Source organism: Taeniopygia guttata, chromosome 5, assembly GCF_048771995.1.
Source record: "Taeniopygia guttata chromosome 5, bTaeGut7.mat, whole genome shotgun sequence".
NCBI classification, from domain to species: Eukaryota; Metazoa; Chordata; class Aves; order Passeriformes; family Estrildidae; genus Taeniopygia; species Taeniopygia guttata.
Window position 1 is genome coordinate 10756421 of NC_133030.1, and position 6629 is coordinate 10763049.

The 6629-nt window shown below is 40.6% G+C and overlaps 1 protein-coding gene across 4 annotated transcripts in view; it reads right to left on the bottom strand.

Moving 5' to 3' along the window:
- Positions 1 to 6344, bottom strand: part of SHANK2 (SH3 and multiple ankyrin repeat domains 2) — a 269302-nt gene extending 262958 nt beyond the window's left edge. For 3 of the 4 annotated variants that reach the window (XM_072929511.1, XM_072929512.1, XM_072929510.1), the window contains exon 1: positions 6244 to 6344. The gene's annotated coding sequence lies outside the window, so the exon portion shown is untranslated. The remainder of the gene's footprint in view (positions 1 to 6243) is intronic. The other variant, XM_072929513.1, reaches the window with a different exon arrangement.
- Positions 6345 to 6629: the final 285 nt, after the last annotated feature.

Here is a 6629-nt window from a genome sequence, read left to right on the forward strand (position 1 = left end):
TTCAGTTTCTTGGCAACACATTCAGGTTGGTGAAAGTAGACAGAATTGTTAGTTTTGGGGGTATTGGGTTAAAAAATTGTTTATATCACTAGCAGTACTTGAGTGAAAGAGAAATCCAAGGTAAAGTGTTGATTCTTCAAATCAAACTTCAAAATGCAATATTTTGAATAATTATCAAATAAGTAAATCAATCTCTCTAGGAAGACTAAACTGTTCTTACTAAAACTACTATGGCGGTCATCTCAATAATAAAGAAAACAACTGTGCTAATCTAAAATTTGGTGAAGGTCTAGCAAGGAAACCACAATGTACATAACAACTCACAAAGGTTAAGAGCTGCTTAGTGTGATCTCAAGAAATTCATCAGGTCTAATTAAGCTGATGGTGCATGGGCTCTCCACAGAGAAAATTACAAGCGAAACAAGTTTAAAAAGGGAAAACTTCAAACGTATTAAAATCTGTGTAAGTTACTTGTCAAAATAAGTGTTTTTCAGCTTCTCCAAGATCAACAAAATCTGGACATGTACCCCCTTATCCAGTCCAAGTTGAGATAGCGTTCTCTTCTTTCTCTCAGGAGCACTGATAGCAGCAACAAAGGTTCAAGGAAACTGGGAGCACAACAAATGGAAGAATATAAAGGGTTCCACAACTTAGAAATTCAGAAGCATTTTGGACAACCATATGCAAGCAATGCATTAAGATAACAATCTTGGTTTAAAACAACCAGGTATAAATGTCAAGTCTCCTTAACAACCCAGGGAAGCCAGTGCTCCCAGGCAAATACATCCCTGATAAAGGAATGGGAGAAAAGAGAATAAAACTGACAGATGCACACAAATCTCAATGGAGAGCTCAAGCTGGACCAATAAAACCCCTGCCAATCAAGCAAATTATGCAACACTTATTTACTTTTGCTGAAAACACAGTGAAATGCTAATTACAGGAGAATTACAGCTGAAAAAGAAACTCCCAAGAAGGCAGCTCCTGACGTTTCACGTAAAGGACACTTGACTCCAGCTGTCTCCAGTGGTGCAGCTGTGAGACATGGCTGTGTCACACCGACTGCCCCTCACTGAGCACATCATCCCCCCGGGAGTGTTACCCATGCTGCTGTGACATCCCCAGTGCTGTGAGATGAGCTTGGCACCAGTGTGTCAGCCCTGCCTTCCCGCTGCACTGAGGCTGTTTGTTGTACTGGCTCCAGGTGCTGAATTTAAGGTCTGCTGCCTTGGGCACTGGGGAGAAGTGAAGAGCACTGTCCCTTCTCTGAATCGCAGAGTGAAAGTTTATTTACTAATATCAGCAGAGCATCTGAGCTACAGATACAAACTCCTTGCTCTCATAACATACTGCAGCAGAGTTCTGCCAGGCATCCGTTTGTTTGGATTTTCCAGTAAGGATCTACTGCACAGAACACCACCTATTCTTTCCACAGGGGGTTTATTTAGCACTGCATCCCCACTCACTGTATCAATGTAATTTAAGGTCTTCCATTTGCACAAACTTGGAATTGCCTAGAGTACACAAAGTGCAAACACAATTAAAGCACGTACATTTTTCTCTCACTTTCAAACATGGGTCACTCTGTTTTTAGTCATGTGTTTCTTCTATTCAGTTTGTTCCCTGCCCTAATACAGGTAGTCAGTCTTGCCCTTATGACTTAGTTTTGTTATCCACAAAGTTTTTTTGTTTAACCCCATAAAAACTATGAAATATAATACCAAGAAAATTGATGCCCCAAAAGTAAGGCATTAAAGAAGTCATACACACCTATAAAAAGACACTCAGCTATTACAGAGCAGCTATACAAATATGGAGATTGATGTATGGAGAACTGACTTCCCATGATGAAAAAATACATGTTAATACACCCCTAAGCAATATATGGTCACGCAGCTGGCTATGTGAATTCAAATATTCCAGATATATGGGGCAGCTGCAGCCTCTGAGTGATCATTACCTTGAGAAACAGAGTGTTTTTATTCAAATGCAGCCTCAGAGAGAAGCAGCCCCTCCCTTCCTCACCCAGAAAGGACAAGGTGTGTGTCTGTCAGGAACAAAGCAAAACTAATGTGCACCATGTCACCCTGACCTGAGACACAATTATAAGGTGCACCACAGAAAAAAAGACAGTCCCTGCAACTTCAAAGAGCACAACTGTGTGTGTGAAATAGAAAAACACTCATTTGCTAAAAGATGTATAAGGCTTCCATCAAGTAAATCTTTAATCTCCAGGTGACAGAGAATGCTTTCCTGGTTATGTGAAAGAAAGAACAGCAGGGAGCACAGAATAGTTGCAAAAGCCATTATTGGCAATAATCCAGAGTAAGATCTGAGCAGCCCGACCATCCTCAGCTATCCTGGGGGATTCCCATGACTGCTGTTCCTGCAAAGAACAGTTCTGGGTCCTATTTTCTACAGAGAAGGAACCAGGAGTTGTCTGTGAAGCAAATAGCAAAACTTACATCACTCTCTAAGCATTTCCAGCTCAACTTTCAACAAGGTTTGTGAGAAATCTGAAGGGGGGAGAGAAGCTGACAACAGGGAGCAGCAGGAAAGAGATGACCAGGCAAGGAAAAGACAAATTGAATAGGAAGTTGATTAACATGAAGTGATACATTAAGTGAATTGGGCAAAACCAATTCCAAGCACACAGCATTGGAAATGGAGCTGATTATTCCCAATCCAGAAAGACAGTGTTGTGCAAATGTCAGTTTTCCATGCTGCATTCACATGAATAACTGGGATAATTAGGGAAGAAATAAAGAACAAAGTCAAAGATTTTAAATGATGGCACAAAGTGGTGAAACTCAGGCCCTGGCCCTACTCTCTTCCTGTCTGGACAGCAGTGTGGTATGAGTGGCTGCATCTCCAGAGCACCTCCTCATACGGATATAAGCCATATCCTTATATTTTTCCTATTAGCATCATGAATATGATGGCATTACCAATCCCAGACAAACTGGGAAATCCTTCAGAGGACAAATTGCACGAGCACCTTGTGTGCCTCATTAATACGGCTCAACACAATAGGAAGCAACCTGAAATCATCACTTAGTGCAAACAGGATCAGCTGTTAATAGCCTATTAGCAGCACAATTAGCAAGTTGGATATTCCTGCTCATTATCCATCATTCCATTTGCAAACAATATTTTGAAAATATTAGAACACAACCTTATCAGTAGAAGTCCCACCTGAGAGGCAATATTTTCAATTAGGAGTTTACCAAGTTTCCCCATAATGCACTGAGGTTAATTTTTGGTCTTCCGAGAAGTTCTGAAAACCTGACATCCATTGAGATGTCACAGCTGAGATACCCACGATATGCAGAGCATCGCTACATAATTTCAGAGGGCTTCAAGCACTCACCCACACAGAGTAACACTACACCACATCAGAAGGCTTCAGGCACCTGCCCATAGAAAGAAACAGCATGCCACTTTAGAAGGCTACAAGCATCCACCCTTCTCGTTCTTTAGCCCAGCCTTTTGTACCCCTCATGTTCATGCACTGCACCTGTGTGCCCTCTGTGCCTTTGGGGGTTGGTCAGTGTAACTCCATGGCTCAGCTCACTGGGGATCAGACTCAGCCCATCCCCACTCCCAGTCCCCACAAACTGTGCCTACAATCGAGACATCATTTCACAGAGAGAATTTTTTTTAAAATCAATTTCTCTTTTCCCCAAATAAAGCAAAATTCCTAAGAGCCTTCCAATACCATTTGTGCTGGCAGTGCTTTGTTGCCAGCTTTGCTGAGATTTTTTCCCCAGTGAGCAGAGAAGAGCAAGGCTGAGGAGGACACACTCCCGCAGTTCAGCAGCACTCAGGTGCAGTGGTCAGGGTTTCCCTGAGTCCTGCTCAAAGAGCAGCAGTGGCAATCTCTCTGCATTGTTCCCAGAGGACTCTTTCCCTTATTAAAAGCTTTGTCTTTGTAGTCACATTCTGCAAAGCCCACACAGTACAACATCCACCATGCAAAAAAAAACCAAAAAAAAACCCTTTATCCATTATAAACTAAATTTTAAACCCAAATTTCAACTACAAACTCCAGCTTACATCTTTCATGGTGCAGAGCTCAATGAACAATGGTTCCAAATTAATCCACCACCTTCATGATATTGCAGCATATTTGCCCTATTGGGAAAGTCTTACCTTAAGCATCAGGTATTCATCCAATATAGACTTTAAAAAATAAAAAAACAGAAAAATTTTCACTCATATTGACTGCACTTTATAAACTGCTTTATAAACAGCAGTTAAAGTGGGTTGGGGTTTTTCCCTTGGGACAAATTGCACATCAATGCTGTGGGTGTGACAAACTAAAGCCTAACTTAAATTTTTTTTTTGCCATAATAAAATTTATCATAAATAGTTACTTACTGAGATTACAATAGAATACACTGTTTATCAAAAAAAAAAAAAAAAAAAGGCAAAAAACCAAAAATTTTAAAAATCCAGATTTCAAACTGAAAAGCCAAAACTACCATGTAGGTCAAATAGGTTTTTCATTTTAAAAAGAGACTAAGTAATTTTCAAAGCAGAAGACAGACTGGAAAGAAGCTGAAATGCTGAACAGCAATTTCATAAACAATTCAGCTGTAGCCAAGTGCTAAGAGGGCTAGGAAGGAAACAAATAAAAACAGAATTGCAGCAACATTGTGGAGCAAGGCTTGGGTTAATAATTACACTGATAGGGAGTAAAAATTAGGTAAAGTTTTTCTTTAGATTACACTTCACAGGACCATTTCACACTTCCAGCTGACCAGTAAGGGAATGTTGATATCTGAAGATCTCAGTAGGATATTATTTTCAGTTTAAGTTAGAATTTATAGACTCTTAGTATCAATAAATACCAATTAAATAAATATACTACTGCATATGTCATTTCGTACTACAGAGTATTCTGCCAGTCTGAATAAAAGTCACGAGCATGAGCAAACTGTACCAAAAAAAATTCAATATGCACTTTCTCCTAAACAGGTATTACTGAGAGACAAACTGCTGCATAATTTGTCCAGTACTTTCTCCCATCTGGTTTGGCAAGTAAGGCAGCTTTGCAAAAAAGGAAGCAATACATAATTTGATTAGTTTAATTTCATTATTTTTATACCTTCTTTGTCAATCTGAAGTCTCACAGGAGGAAAGTTTCAGAGTCATCAAAGTTTTAGCTCAGTTTTATTGACAAAAGAGAAAGTCATATCAAACAAGTGGACTACCACAGGAGAGAAAATTTCAAGGAAATGTTTAAGTTTTCAGTTAAACTTGGAAAAAGGCTCCTTTTTCTCTTGTGGGGCTTTGAAACATAAGAAGGTGTTTATTTTGGGAACTCATTAAAAATGAAGATCACGTCCTTTATAGAAGGAGAAGTGCAAAAGCCACCAGTCACCAACACTGTGATACACAGACATTTGGGATTGAAAATACAATCCCCTGGAAAACAAAGAAACAGAGTCCCACAATCCAGCTCCATGAGATATCAGGCACTGCACTGACACCACACAGCTGTGTGGGAAATATCACTCTCAGGAGAAAAACAGGGAATACAGTGTTATTGGGATATCACAGTGAGAAAACAGAAAAAAAGAAGGAGAGAAAAGCAAAATACTGCCTTGGATTGCTTTTTTATTTTGGTATGAATCTTTTAGGGATCTTGACATATTTTCTTCCATGTGGCATTTAAGGGCAGCTCTCTGCATTAACACTTGCAGTTTTGAAGTCTGAATATTGGCATAAATAACCAACTTCAGCAGAGCTGCTGAGAGCTGAGGACCTCCAAGCAGGGAAAATAAACACTTTTGTTCCTCAAATGTTTTCCCTGGGTTCTGAAGTGTAAAAATTTCACTTGGCTTTATCCTTCATGTTCAGTTTCCTTGACTGACAGGTGAAGGGGCATTCATAGTGACACACTTTTCAGACCTGACTACAAGTGCAAAGGCCAGAGGAAAAGAAAGTAGTATTTGCCAGAAGTTAAGCTGCTCCACAATAACATCTTCAAATATTAGTTTAGGGTGATCTTTGCTACCAGGTAAACGCTATGCTGATGGCAAAGTGGTGCACGTTTGCCCTCTATAACACATGAAAAATGGTGAGCTCAGTTCAGTTTTGCAGAAAACAGGGAAAAAACAGCACCCACAGGTGTGAGACAAGTCCTGTGGGGTGAAAGGCCAGGAGGGATATGCAGTGCTGACCCTGAAATGGCTTTTCCCCCGTGTGAGACGCCTCTGTGGCCCCCTGTGACCTCACCTCTGTACCAACAAGTGGAGCAGTTCTGAAGGCACCCACGAGGATGATCCTGCTCCTCTGTCCTGGTGGGATGGTTCCAATGGGGAGGTAATGGATCCAAAGGGATGGAACAGGGCTGGAAGCAAAAGCAGGGACAGCATTACATTTCTGTGAACTGCTGACTTCCCAAGCAGCTTTCAGGCCCATGTCATGATGGCAAGAAGAACAGCTCCATTCCTTCCCTCAGGAATCCACAGCTGGCACATCCTGCTTGTCTTAATAAGAATTACATCCTTATAACCCACAGCAGACAGGAAAACAAGCCTGTCTACCAAAAAACTGCCATTCCACTTGAAACTTTTCATATTTGCCAGGTCTGATCCAAAGAGGGTAACAAAGGGTAGCTG